We start from the raw sequence: 15,020 nt of genomic DNA, 5'->3' as shown, positions 1-15,020 counted from the left end.
GAAATCAGCAGCTACCGTTTCTTTTATCTGACTCCTCCAGTTACCCCACTCACTCCTTTTATAATGACTTAACATGATTGGAATTACATGTATTATGAGAAATATTTTTATGATGATCAGCTTTCTTCTTATCTGTATGGTAATATAACCTTGCCAAACTGTTACATGCGTATCTTTGTTCTATAATATTATGGCTGCTGGAGTATGAATACATTTTATGATTTCACATCAAGCATTATACTAATTAAGATCTGTATTGCATTTATTACATGCATATTATACCTGGGAACAGTATAAAGAATGGCATTCACAAACTTATAAAAGAAGTGTCAGTATTATTACAGTGTGTAATATGCAGGGAGTATTAGCTCCCAACAAAGGAACCTGCTGCTAAGCTAATCATGTGCTAGGAGTAAATTCAGCATTTCATGACTGTATTTCAGATGTCTTCTTCTGCAGCCTGTGTATACGACTTTAATTTACATAGAAGCTGAAAAATGGCAATTATTAACTCGTATACAACATATATCTGCACATTTGTTTGAATCATACATTCAGCTACATCAAACTGATCAGGGCATTTATTTAAAGGGCATATTCAGTATTCTTTACTACATATTGGAAGTTATTTATACAAACTGCAAAATTAGTATAATAAGGAATTTAAAATACAGTAATATTCTAGACTGAATCTTTTGAAAAAAATCTAATGTCCTCTTCACAATGAAGCTCCTGCAGCCAAGTCCTCTGAACAATGCCATCTTTAGACCAATTGGACCTATTTGCCCCAGTAGGTCCCTACTCTTATAGGGGTACCCCATGCTAGGCTATGCCAGAGAAATTATTTGTTATGCATTCTGCATTGCCTGAAAGACACTATAGCAAATGCAAGGTATTTTTCTACTTGTAATCTTGCTTTCACAGTAGCTACTTGTCTTGTCAATGAAGCAGATTACATTTCCCATCATGAACTGTGACTACACTATTGGTTAGTCTAGCATTATTAATTCTCCAATATCACGCCACTTGTAAGGCTCACAGTGTTAGTTGTTCATGCACTCATAGTCATTAGTTGCTACTGCTGAGAAGGATTTTCAACCCAAAACAAGGTTAGGTTCACTATCTTATTTTGTGTGTAATATCACTTACTGTTGCAGTAGATAAGACTGGATTTAATTTGAAGATTGACTGTCTCATAACATTGTGGGGAATTTAATAAAGGCTACATGTTTTTTTTCTTCTGTGTAGGCATTGCAATGCACTGCTTATATGGATGCAAGCATTTTTAGATTCAGTAAGCACTGCTGAGTGGCGTGCATGCACGCACACACACACCAACATTGAAACCTCCGTGGCATGCAAATTGCCTCATGAGCAGGTGAATCTCATGGAAATGAGGCCAGTTGAGTGATCCAGCAAGCACATAGGCATCTGTTCAGACCCTCTGTCAGTGTCGGTCGTATACATGGAAAAAAATCCATGTGCAGGACTGTAGACAGACAAAAGGGTTATAAAAATGTAGATATATGGACAGAAATCCCATGAAAATGTAATACCACATACACATATGACCACAACTATTATCATGTATGTCAGAAATATTAAAGGAAATAAGTTAAATTCATTTTTTTAATACTTTCATCATGTTAGAGCAGCACACCAGAGTGTTCAAACATACTTTATAGAAAAAAAAATTGAAAAAAAAATTGATATCATGTAACAGAAATGTATTACAGGACCTTGCGTGGAGTTCCTATAATGGTGCATTGGCGCTTTTGCTAACATGGTAGGGCTATGAAGCATGTAGTTTCCCAGCAGTGAGCATGGATACCTTATGCAAATGAGGTGGAGTTACTGAAAAGCAGAAAGAAGTAATCCTGACCATATATCCCCTTTGTGTAGTCTTAGACCCATGTTGCTGTATACACAGGATGTAGCTGATATCGGGGGGGGGGGGGTGTCCACTGACCTCTAAGCTCATTTTAGCTAAAGTGCATGTGTTTGCATGGCATGCCACCTTGCTGAGCATGACCTTTCAAGGGTGTGTGTCCTCTACCTTCTAAGCTCTGTTTACCTTCACCGTGCGTGTTTGTGTGGCGTGAAGCCATGCTGATCGTGTCTGAAAACAACATGTATTCAATTAGTTTTGACTCTTGTTTAAGCTGAAATAGGGCCATTAAATGATGTTAATTATATTGTAGGCAGGTGGAATGCATCATAGTTAGCCGATTACACATTCTGTACCTACAACAGAGCTGTATAAAGTATGCATACACCCTACATTCTGATTTTTCCCCAGTACTCTAGACCATTGGAGTACATACTTTGGAATTTTAACTGAGATAATGCCAGGGGCTGCTGCAGGTCTGCTATGTCTGTATATGCTAGATGCTGAAGTCAATGCTGCTACTGACAATAGGCTTAGACAGAGAAGGAGAAGAGTGTTCAGGCCCAGGGTAACCTTCCAGGAGGTACAGGAGCTGGAGATTGTAGAGCACTACAGGGTGGACATGGACATACTACAAGAATTAACTGAGCTCTGCCACCCTCAACTCAGACCCAAAGCCACCAGAGGGAACCCATCCCAGTGGAAACAGAGGTATGTGTAGTCCTTAGGATACTAGCTACATGTACTTTCCAAAGACCAGCTAGGGACATGATGGGGGTCTCCAGGCATCAACATCCAGGGTACTCCACCAATTCCTGGATGCCATGCCAGTGAGCACATTTCTTTTCCTCTCACCACTGAGGCAAGTGGCAGCAATATGCAACACTTCTACTGTATAGCACACTATTCTGAAGTACTGGGTGCCATAGATTGCACTTGTGTACACATCAAGGCACCACTCAGTGAGGAGGGTAGAATCTATGTCAACCGCAAGGGGTACCAACCATCAATTACCAAGTCATGTGCAATGCCCGGGGGATTAACATGAATGTGTGTGCTGGCAGCCCTAGCAGTTATCACCACTCCAATATCTGGAATGCATCACAGAGTACCAGATGCTTACTAGGGGGGCATCCCACATGTCCATTTACTGGGGGACATTGGCTACGCACTGAAACTGTGGATGATGACACCCATCATAAATGCACACACTCCCAAGGAAGAATGCCATAATGAGGCACACTCACAAACTAGAAACATCATACAGCATGTGTTTGGGCTTCTGAAGTCACAGTTCCGGTACCTTGATGTATCTGGTGGAGCCCTGCAGTACTCTAAAGCCACATGTGCACATATGTTCATGGGTCTATATTATAACATCGAAGTCTTACAACTTTGAATGTTATAATATCAAACCATTTCGATCAAAAGACTATAACAACGAACACTCAGAATAACGATTTTTTTTCCCAGGGAAAACATTTGCTGTTCCGACAGACATAGACACAATACAAGCACACCAAAATAAATAATCCACACACATACACTTCACAAAACCCTACACTAAACCATACATACACTACTAGCTATCCTCTTACCTTAACCCAACCCTAACCCTAAGGTCCGTAACTACTGCACACTCACCTTACCCGCTCCCTAACCCTAAGGTCCCTAACTATCACACACTCACCTTAACCCGATCTGTTCGCACACTTACCTTAACCTGATCCGTAACCTTGGATCCACAGTCGAGGAAATAGCAAAGCTGCAGAAATGGCCCACCAAATACTTTCCCTAGGAAAATATTTGATATTCTGCAGCTTCGCTATTTTCATCGTTTGGTGCATATGGTTTGATATTATAACATTCGAAGTTTTAAGACTTCGATGTTATAATATAGACCCTATGTTCACAGTATGTGCAATGCTACATAATCTAATCCTGTCGAAACAGCTGCAGCAGGATCAATAAAGGGAAGGGATACACAACCCCCACCAGTGCCTAGGTCACTACAGCTACAGTCACAAAAGGACATGGAGGAGGGAACTCCCTGATGATGTCCCTGTAGGCAGATGTAGGCATGCCCAGTATGCCCTGGCTTTGGCTAAGAGACAATGCATAGCACATTCACTGACAACCTAGGACACTAGGGACTGACACCTTACTCCTACTCACATACATATATTAAAATTGATGCCAGGCAACTCACACAACCTATACATATCCATGTATTGGCTGTGTACTGCTGGCATCAGACAGAGTCAGTCCTGAGCTACAGTTTTGTCAACTACTGCATTTGCAAGGTAAGTCCCTAACCTACACACTGCTTGTAAGGATTACTATAATATGGTATTGTACAGTATGTATGGATATGTTGCATTTATACAAGGAAATATAGTGGGCTATTTGTGCAGAAGTAGCATCCACATGGGACTACAGATATCCAGTCTATTACTATGTGTTCCTTCATATTCACTAGGCCTTATGGTTGGAATATGCACTGCATCAGTCAAAGGAGATATTAAACAGTGGGGCCACATGATATTTGGACTACTGTGTATCCCAATAGAACATGTGGTTTTGTTTCCCCACACCCAACACAGCAGTTTTCTCATGTAACTGCTTTAACAGTAAGTCATCAGTGGTATATCAGCCATCCAGGCAATCTCAGGGCAGTAACACAGAAAATGATCACACATTGTATGTCTCACTTAATGCAGTAATAACAACCTACATATGTATGCTGTTTTGTGATGAATAACTCTTTTCTATTTGGGAGCTTGTGTGACTCAGTGGGCTAGGGAAGTTAGCATGGGTGATGGTGTGATAGTTCAAATCTGGAAATGTCCACATTTTTTGCATGTGAGGTATTATTATATTGGTGTTTTCACAGCCTTCAGTCAGTGTGTGGTGTAACATTATGACCCTCTGTCATATTAATTACATTGGACAGCTGGAGAATGCCATGGACATTTTGAGTGAAGTGCAGTACTGCAGAAACAGGAGACACATGTCATTGTCTGTTACACACAAAATCCCAGATTGGAGTACAGATAGGTGTGGGCTGAAGTCAGTTCGTATGTACTGACACTCACACTGGACATGCCCATACGCTTTGTTAAACTGAGCACCATTCTGTTGCCCATTCATCAAAATGACCTGTTATATATAGATATGTCTATACATACATACATATATACATATATATATATATATATATATATATATATATATATATATATATATATATATATATGTGTGTGTATGGTCTATATTACCTTATCAAAAAGCCATAATATGGCTTTACATCGAACCATAAAAGTCGAATGTGTAAAATAGTGAAAATGCGGGTGAGCATATTCTTTCCCTGGGAAATAAATTGCTAGCCCTACCACCAACTACACAATAACCTAAACATTACAAAGTGGGGAGCTTCATCCCCCCAACCACCAATGTGGGGGCCTGTGCCCCCATACCCCCCAACTAAATATACCAACTCTGAGATTGCACTACAGGGGGAAAAGGGGAAACTCACAAGGATGGCCAAGCAGTTTCTTTCCCAGGGAAAGAATTCACTCATTCACGTTTTCACCATTTTAAGCTTTCGACTTTTATGGTTCGATGAAAAGCCATTCTACATTACGGGTTTTTGATAAGGTAATATAGACCATATATGTATACATATCTGTCACAATCTCTCTCTCACATACATAGTATATTTATCTCTATGTATTTTCAAATATATATATATATATATATATATATATATATATATATATATATATATAAAATATATGTATATATAAATATATATATATATATATATATATATATATATATATATATATATACATATATATATATATATATATATATATATATATATATATATATGTGTGTGTGTGTAAAACATGCATCTCAGTCTCTTCCCATACATCTACATAGCACATATACATATCATACAAGTGCACAGTAGTTTGTCTGCAAGCACACCTAAAGCAGACATCAGCTGTGACATGTGCGATAAGTACTGTGCTATATAGTGTGTAAAACTAGATGGGGAGAGGTTCTTATCTCACTCTATGCCACTTTGTGTGCATGTGTGATTGTGTGTGTCTGTGTGTGTATGTGTGTGTGTGTGTGTGTGTGTGTGTGTGTGTGTGTGTGTGTGTGTGTGTGTGTGTGTGTGTGTGTGTGTGTGTGTGTGTGTGTGTGTGTGTGTGTGTGTGTGTGTGTGTGTGTGTGTGTGTGTGTGTGTGTGTGTGTGTGTGTGTGTGTGTGTGTGTGTGTGTGTGTGTGTGTGTGTGTGTGGGTGGGTGTGTGTGCATCTCCCCTGCAAAAATAATGAGAATCCCTCATTGGATATCAAATTACAATAGTTATGCACTTTTTGGCCCAGTAAGTTGCAGCTGGCTTCCAAACTGCCCTCTTCTACAAGGCCTGATGATGTCATATACCTTAAGTCTACCAGCTCTCATTGTAGTCTCACACATAAGCTGTAGTCTCACACGTAAGTGGTGCATGCAATAAATATTGTGATCTATAGTATGTAAGACTAGATAGGCAGGGGTTGTTATCTTACTCCAGACTACTTGGTGTGTGTGCTTATGGCTGTATGGCATCAAAATGATCACCTCTGTAGCTTAGAAAGAGGTAGGGTTTTATAGTATTTTATTAGTAACAGGTGTTGTGGCCTTCCAATTGCCTGACCACAACTAAGCCTGCTGATGTCATCAAGCATAAAATCTCCTAAACTGATAGTATTAACAGACATGAGGTGTGCTGTCCATCAAGTACTGTGATCTGTAGTGTGTTCCATTACAGAGGTAAGTGTCCTAATCTACAAACAGACAACTTGCACTGTGTGTGTGCTGTGCTATGTCCTGTAAGCAGTAATTGGAAGTGGTGCCATCCTCAATGTAGCCATGTTTGTGTGTGTGGCTGTTACAGCATTTTACATCAGAGTATGGAACCACAGGGCATTTGAACTTCACTAGAATAATGGCCATACAGCCCACACAATCCTAGACAACTTTATACCTATATTTACATGATCAGCACTTATTGCCCCAGTCCAAGAGGGACACAGGCACAAGCCCTGTGGTGAAATGATGGTCTCACAGCCAATGATGCAGATGGCATGTGCTGAGGGGCACAGAGGTACTCTGTTTGCCATTATGCAGGGTTCAGCTTCAAAGGTGCGTTAAAGCCTGCTAGACAAATCTCTCCCACCAGCATGTATTACTTACATCACATAATAGGTTAATGTCCTTAAAGTGATTAATCCATCTACTATGCCACCTACAGATATGCATCATCTACAATCAAGCAGGGTCACACATTGCCCTGTATGCAAGGCAGAGATCCTGCTGCAGAGATATGCTACAATGACACTAATTTCAGACAATCTCAATTGAACACATACTGAAGATGTGAAGTTCCTGTGTGATGAACATACTGCTGTGTGCAATTGCCAGTACTGCTTGGAAAAGTAGATTACCAAATGGCCATTGCATTCAGATATTGGCATGCTGAGGAAAGAGTACATGGAGGTTATGAGTGTATCAGTTATGGGTGACTGTGCCCTCTTCTATGACAGATGATTCCCGTCATACCACTGGGGAGACATGGTGATCTCAGGCACATTAGGTGTAAATCTGTGTGGCCAGGTCTGTGTGCCCAGTTCTTTCACCCCTGAGTATGCATATCACATGCTGTGACTTGATGTGCTACTTACCAGATACATAAGTGTCAGTGATGGAAATCATACTATATATATATATATATATATATATATATATATATATATATATATATATATATATATTTGCATGTAGTTTATGGCCATTAATATGTCAACAGGCCTTTGTTTTTAGTACCGTCTTGTAGAATATTGACATAACTCAGAGACTGCAGGAGTGATCATAGTTTGCAGGCATCAGCCAGCATTGTTAGCCACAGACATTCAGTATTCACCTTTATCATGGGTAAATGGACTCAAAGCAGAAGAGGACCCAGGACTGAGACCTGTTAAACACTGCTGCTTACAGATCAGCTATTGGAGGCAGATACTCCTATGTTGAGTATGTGTACCATCAGTGGGCCACTTAGTGACCCTTACAATGATTGTACCATAGATACCTATGTAGGCATTTTGTAAATGATTCCTGAGTGGGGGGTATAGTCACATGGCTTGGCTTAGTCCAGGGGGTTGTATGCCCTGATGTCCCCTCACCCAGGTCCTTGGTGACTTCCTCAGAAATGTCTATCATGTTTAATAGTCATGATCCCCCCTGTCAGACATCCAAACTGTGTACAGTCATCTGTGTGTAGATCACATATATGTGTGCTGATCAGCTCCATGATGATTCCCTATGGGTATACATACATAGATACTCAGGAAAAGAGGCCAATAGTTCTGGTGGTCATTGCTTGCACCACCTCTCTGAAAGGGTATAACAGCTGCTGTTGTCCAGTCAGCTGGAGTGCAGCCAGTGGTTTCAGTATGATTGCAAGATGTTCCCAATGGTGTTAGTAATCTTTGTCAGATCCCATGTAAGAAGCAGCATGGGATGTTAGAATGTGCAATATATGTTGTCTATCCTCCATAGAGAGGCCATTTATGACCTGCTCTGTAGATATGGAAGTTATGAGACAGGTTGTAAGAATATCAGGTGTTACATGTGGTGGGGGCAAGGGACTGAAGTTGACACAGAACATGTGGGACTACAGGTTAGCTATGAGTACAAGCCCATTATATGTGGCATCATTATGTATGAGTTCATGACAATTTCAGCCTGTCCTTTGAGGTTACACATGTAACTACACTGTGCTTTGCAGTTCTGCTTTGTGTGGGTGACTAATTTTGTCACTTACTGTGTCTACACAATATCATAACAACACTATGTGCTTGTTTTAGTTGAGGAGGTTGTGGCTCCATTTTAGGGGGGCAACCCTCACCCCAACTGTCACACAACAATGTACACCTCTTATTGTACAGCCTGATAATCACAGTTGTCCACCAGGCAGGTTTGCTGTGCCATGAGAAGCATGTGTTCCTCCTGTCAGCTACTGTCAAGTCTATACAGTTGTAAGGCTGCTGGCATAATGCAGGGGTGTAGAGCTCTGCATACATGTCTGTCCCATCTGAGGGGGGAGGTGCAGTCAAGCTATGTAAACCATCCCACAGGAGATAATAAATGGCTTTGTTGAAATAGTATTGTCTGGAAGGGGGGGTACTGCTGGTAGTTTTAATTAGACTGATCTGTAGTCAGATACCACCAGGGAAGATCTCACATTGGGGGGCAGCAGTTGCCACCTATATTGGTAAAAACATGATGCAGTATGTTGGTTCCCCTTATGGGGATGTCATGGAACTACTCCAGGGCATTGTAGTTAAGGACATGGTCTAACCTTTGGGCAAGTGAGCTGCAGCATGACTAAGCAACTCAGTTGGTGGTCACTTAATGCCCCCCCAAACCATGGTGTAATGATATATTTTGATAGACACGAGTATGTACAAATATGCACAATGTGTTTCTGGATTCATGGAGCTAGTTTTGTAGCCAGCTATTGCTTGATTATGTGCCCTTCAAGTAGTGAATGGCACATGCAGTGTCTCCAGAAAATCAGTGTTTAACAAAATCTGGATGTGTATATATCCTTAATGGGTATGTATACTCCACCTGCATTACCCTGCTCACTGTCATTTTGAGGTCTGAAGATGTGAATGGATGTGTACTCTGGTATGGCTGTGCTGCTGACCACACCCTTGAACCAGATTTCCTTGACCGTACACATGTACTGCATATTCCAGGGTGGGGACACCTTCCACAGAGTGGGGTTCAGTGTTGCCATACCCAGCAAGTAGCAGCATAACCATCATGTTGTATAAAGATGGTGTTCTCATTGCCAACTTTACCCTCAACAGTACATCTCAGATGCATTGTGGGGGTGTCAGCAGCCTTGGCTGGTACTCCAAATCTCAGGGGTAAAAGATGAAGACCATCACTGGTGAACACTGATGTCTGTTGAGCAAGGCATCACAGGCAGACATGTAGTAGATCCCCTTACAATGACACCACCTGCTAAGGCAATTATTGACTTCCATCAGTTTCAGAGTGCATGGAGCTATCATCCTAGGTAAGGATCAACTGCAGCTGAAAGCTATGCACAAACCCGCGAGAGACACAGATTGGCTAAGCTCATTCATGTGTCTGAATACAGCCCAGTGACACCTGCAGGGACTTTGATGTCAGCATTATGTTAACTGATATTCCTTGATTTGCAGCAATGTGTGGTAAAGCCTACTGTGTCAACCCACAGACAGCTATCTGTGATCCTTCCCATATGCAGCCACTTGATATAGACATCAGTGTGTCTCATGATGTCATCACCTATGACTAAGAGGTGTGATTTTTTGTTTTGCCTCATGTGTTTGACTGCTGAGAGAGTGGTGCATGCAGTATTATCTGTACTGTCCTCTCCAGAGGCAGGATTTTCTGAGGTGGCTGATGTTTGCCAATGTGTCTGGTAAGGAGCTGCATACATACAGGTGTGTGTGATGTGTGTGTAGGTGGTGCAGGATGTGAGCTGTGCATGTTGGCATAATGTTTATTGCCATATGTAATGACTGCTGTTGGAGACACCATGGCAGCAAGGTTGGAAATGCAGTCACTTCTGTCACATATTGTGTTTGTGTGACATTGGAGTAGAGGAGTGTAGACACTCCCAACTTCTCATGGAGCAGGTCCTGCAAAGTTAGGGTCATGCTGTCACACCCTTGGGGTTGACAGTCTGATATACATTGTTGTAGGCACACCTTGCAATGAAGATGTGGATGCTCGGGCATGCACAGAGGACTTGTACAACTTTACTAACATTACTTTGGACTTGCAAGCATACAATGCCTTACAAGCAACCAGAGAGTACACTGGTTGCTGTGTGACATGATGTGGGAACACATATATTTGTTATGGGTACAGAACTGCACAGTATGACATGCCTAGGACATGTGGCAGGTGGACACACATTGGCCAAAGGTGGTCAGATCACTGTAGTAGGCCTCACAGCCATATCATGCAGATATCTACCATTAATCTGTTGAACAGCAGAATGCATGACTAGCTGTGAAATTGTCACCTATAATGGTTCACCACCAGTGTTCTCATTGTTTCAGCAAGAATTGAAATCTATGTCAATGGACATTTTACACTATATTGTGGCACTACAGTAGTTCTCCTAATCACCATCTTGCAAGTTCCCTAGTGCCTTTCCACCAACCCTGGAACAGAAGGCATAATACATACAAAAGCCAACTGAGTGCCTGGGTTACTAATCAAGGCATCTACCTAGAGAAGGGTATGTGAAGGCAACAGAGCCTTTTATGATGTGGGACAGCTATGTGGATGAACAAACAGTCTGAGTCCTGCTACTCATCATGGGCTTCATAGTAACATTTTGTGTGTGATGACAGAAAACATATCGGAGCATGGTGTCCTATGTAACAGTGGTGTCTGTGAGAGCAACATTAGTAGCTGCCAGGCACCGACAATTCCATGGGCTCCCATGCTTAACACAATCTTCACAAGTTAATTGTGTCCTTCCAGTACACACTGCTTGGGTAGTGTCCAGGTACTGAATACCTGTGTAAACCCCCCCTTACCTTCACAGAATATATGTATTACACTTCCCTAACATGTTTGTTTGTGCTTTGTACAGACACTGTGGATGACTCTCTTCTTGGAACATGCTGGAAGTAACTGCAATACTTAGTTGCACAAAGGACAACTAGAATCTAGTGCCAAGCAGTGCCCCCAGATCTCTGAGTCATGTGACATGAAATGCCATGAAAGGGGTTAGCATGGATAAGAGCAGTAACACTGTTGTGCAGCCACTGACACTAGACCAATCACAGTTTGTTTTGCTCAAGGTCAAATCATGCCTACTGACTCTAACTGGTGAACCCCATTGGGTGTTACACTATGCAACAGATGATGGGAATATGACTCACTCTACCTACCATGGCCTGACAACATGTTTGAAAATATTAGGACAGTAGACCTTGCTAGAAACTGTGTAGGTTACCTACAGAGTGTTATGCCAGCTAGTGGATAGGCAAGTGTCTGACAGTCATAACTCTAGGAAGATAGCATTGGGTGACCTACGCTACAATGTCACTAGTCACCAGTGGATTTCCCTTCTATGCAGTCATGGCCACTGTCAGTGCCTCTGACTGATGACATTAGCAAGTGACTGCATATTAGGAGCTGTCGCTGAATCCTACACAGATCCAAAAGTTATACAGGATGGCCTGAGACACACATTCATCTGTTGTCTAAGCCACTGACAAGTACTAAATGCCAACAACTGCACAATACAATCCTTTGGGAAGTTGTCCACCCCAAGAAAATATAGTAGTGTCTGCACACCATACACAGTTGAACCATTAGTCATGGACTTATGAACACAGAGAGTAATGCAGCGTTTGACTTTCACTGGTCGGTAAGATGTGGGGATGCATTCAATTTAGTGCAACCTATACAGAAAGGTATGGGATGTAAATCCCAGACTGTCATTGTCATACTAAATTTGGCACCAATCACACCTATCATTGGGTGAATGGCACCCTTGCTATATTACTACATAGGCATATCTTACAACTGTTGCAGCCACACAGGTTCCATGGTAAACCAATACACAATGTAAATAACATGTCCTATATAGTCCATGTCAAGACCATACATGTGTAGTCTGTCTCCTACGTGCTTTGGAGGGAATGTGTATGGTTGCCATACAGGGAGGTGTCAGACCTCACTGTGTACCTCCCGCATAGCCATAACAAGACTAATGCATGTCTTACCTGTTCTATACAAGAACATCATAACTGTGGTATAAACAGTACATGCTGGAGAGACAGGTATGTAACACAGACAGTACACCCAAAATGTCACAGGCCCCCATGCATGTGAAGCACACGTACTATGACACACATCATGCTCAAGTTACACAATGGTATGCAGAACAAGAAAATCATAATTGGTGTCGGACAAATGTCTCTACTGGGCACAGGAAATTTGTAGATGGGTCACCACAGCTTGTAGATGTGTTAGCTCCCAAAATGCTAGTGACACTTTGGGGTTATCAGACCTTTTCACAGATTAAGGATGCATAGGTAGGCCGAATGATACATTGTCCTTGTTAGCCTGTTATACACATATGAACCTATGGAGCCATGCACCTATAGTGCTGTACTTTGCTGAAGACATATTTCGTCTGTGCTGACATTCCATCCTGTGCTGTAACATATATGGCTTTATTGCCACTGTATATTCTTAGGTGTCCCCAACAGACTCCTGAAACAGAAACATAAACAGGTCCATGTCACACCTTTCATTGTGTATATATAGAACCATTACAACTTCAGACAACATGAAGTACCCAAATTTATATGGCTTACTCATTACAAATGTCAGCATACAGTATCTGTCAGTATCTAGTACATGTGGCATGGCAAAACAACACTACATTACACAAGTACATTTTAATTTATAGTCACCCTGTGCATTAGACACTTAGCTTCATTTCCCTGCATCGATGATGAGGATGACAGGGATGTGGCACAGGTATCATCAGTTGCACAGGATGTTGTTTGGGGGTGCAGGAGGCCTAGGCTGACCCAAAAGGTTGACAGCATGTGTGTGAGTCAGGAAGGGAAGCAGGCAAGATGGACTATGGAAATGTGCCCTGTGTATCTGTAGGTGACCTGCATTTGACAGTAATGTGAAAACGGGTGTGAGTACACAGTCAAGTTCAGTGCTATCCCTATATGTGTGTATATTGGACAGCTTTGAATCATGCATCGTAGAGCTGAGAGTTCACCATCTCTGTCCCCAAACATGGAACTGGCTCTACCAATAGTTGCACTGGCACCTCCATACCCAAGTTCAGAAGCGGTGCTAGTACCTGATGGTGACTGCTGTCTGCTGGGACCATGTCATCCACAGGAATGTCCAGGACCATGAGCCCATGGCCTAACACATCTTGGTGTGGACAGCACACTCCCCTCTGTAGAGCTGGATGTACTGCCACTACAAGACTGTAATTGTGCATGGCCACATGGACTCTCAGCAGTTGGGGTTGCTGACCTATGTCCAGGAGTCCAACTGTCAACTCCAACCACACATTCCAGCACAGACACTGTGTGTTCCAAGGCAGATAGTGTGCAATCTGTCTCAGCCCACCTTCCGTCCACTGCATCAATGAACCGATCCAGGGTGTCAGCAATGTGGTGGAGGTAGTCATGGATATCAGAATGTGCTGCATCCATAACCCTAAGCATGCATTGGGAGTTCCTTTCAGAACATGCCTGTGCTTCCATGATGGCCCAAAACATGTGCCAAGTGACCCATGATGTGGCATCTGCAACAAGTGGTGGACAGACAGCAGGCCTCTTACAAGCACCCCTGTCAATCTGCTTGTGTATAACCTTGCCAGCTCTCTGGCTATGGCCAGTGTCTACACTCACTGGAGTCACAGTTGCCACACTTTCCTGTTCATTGTCCCCACCCTCTGACTATCCAATATCTTTGGCCTCCAGGGACTGGGTATGTGTGGTCATACTGACTGTGTGTGGTAACAATGAGGGAGAAGAGAGATTTCAACCTCTGGGACAGATTCAGCCCCTGAAATACCCACCTGTGCCTCACTCTGGCCACTATCATCATCAGAGTCTGAAGAGACACTGACATCATGTTGTGTAGGAGCAGGGTTGCCAGACTTCCCTATTTGAGTGGGATTGTCCCTGGATCAGCAGCCCGATCCCAAGTCCTGTACTGCCAGTTTAAATCCTGTTGAAATAGCCCTCTGCTTTTTTATTTTTTGATTGGCCTGTATACCAGCATACGAACCAATCAAAAATTGCTAAACACGGAGCAGCTTGTGTTTAATGCCGAACATCAGGCAGTTCTGCATTAAACACAGCTCTGTTTTGTGAGTTTTTTGTTTGGATTGTATACCGACATACAGGTCAATCAAAAATCGGTAAACACAGAGCTACTTGTGCTTAATGCTGAACTGCCTGATGTTCTGTATTAAACAGAAGTGTTTAAAGACCTTTTTTTTGGTCCTTGCT

This window comes from Protopterus annectens, chromosome 2.part2, assembly GCF_019279795.1.
Source record: "Protopterus annectens isolate FY-2018-M chromosome 2.part2, PAN1.0, whole genome shotgun sequence".
Classification (NCBI taxonomy): Eukaryota; Metazoa; Chordata; order Ceratodontiformes; family Protopteridae; genus Protopterus; species Protopterus annectens.
Note: the sequence above shows the minus strand (reverse complement) of the source record.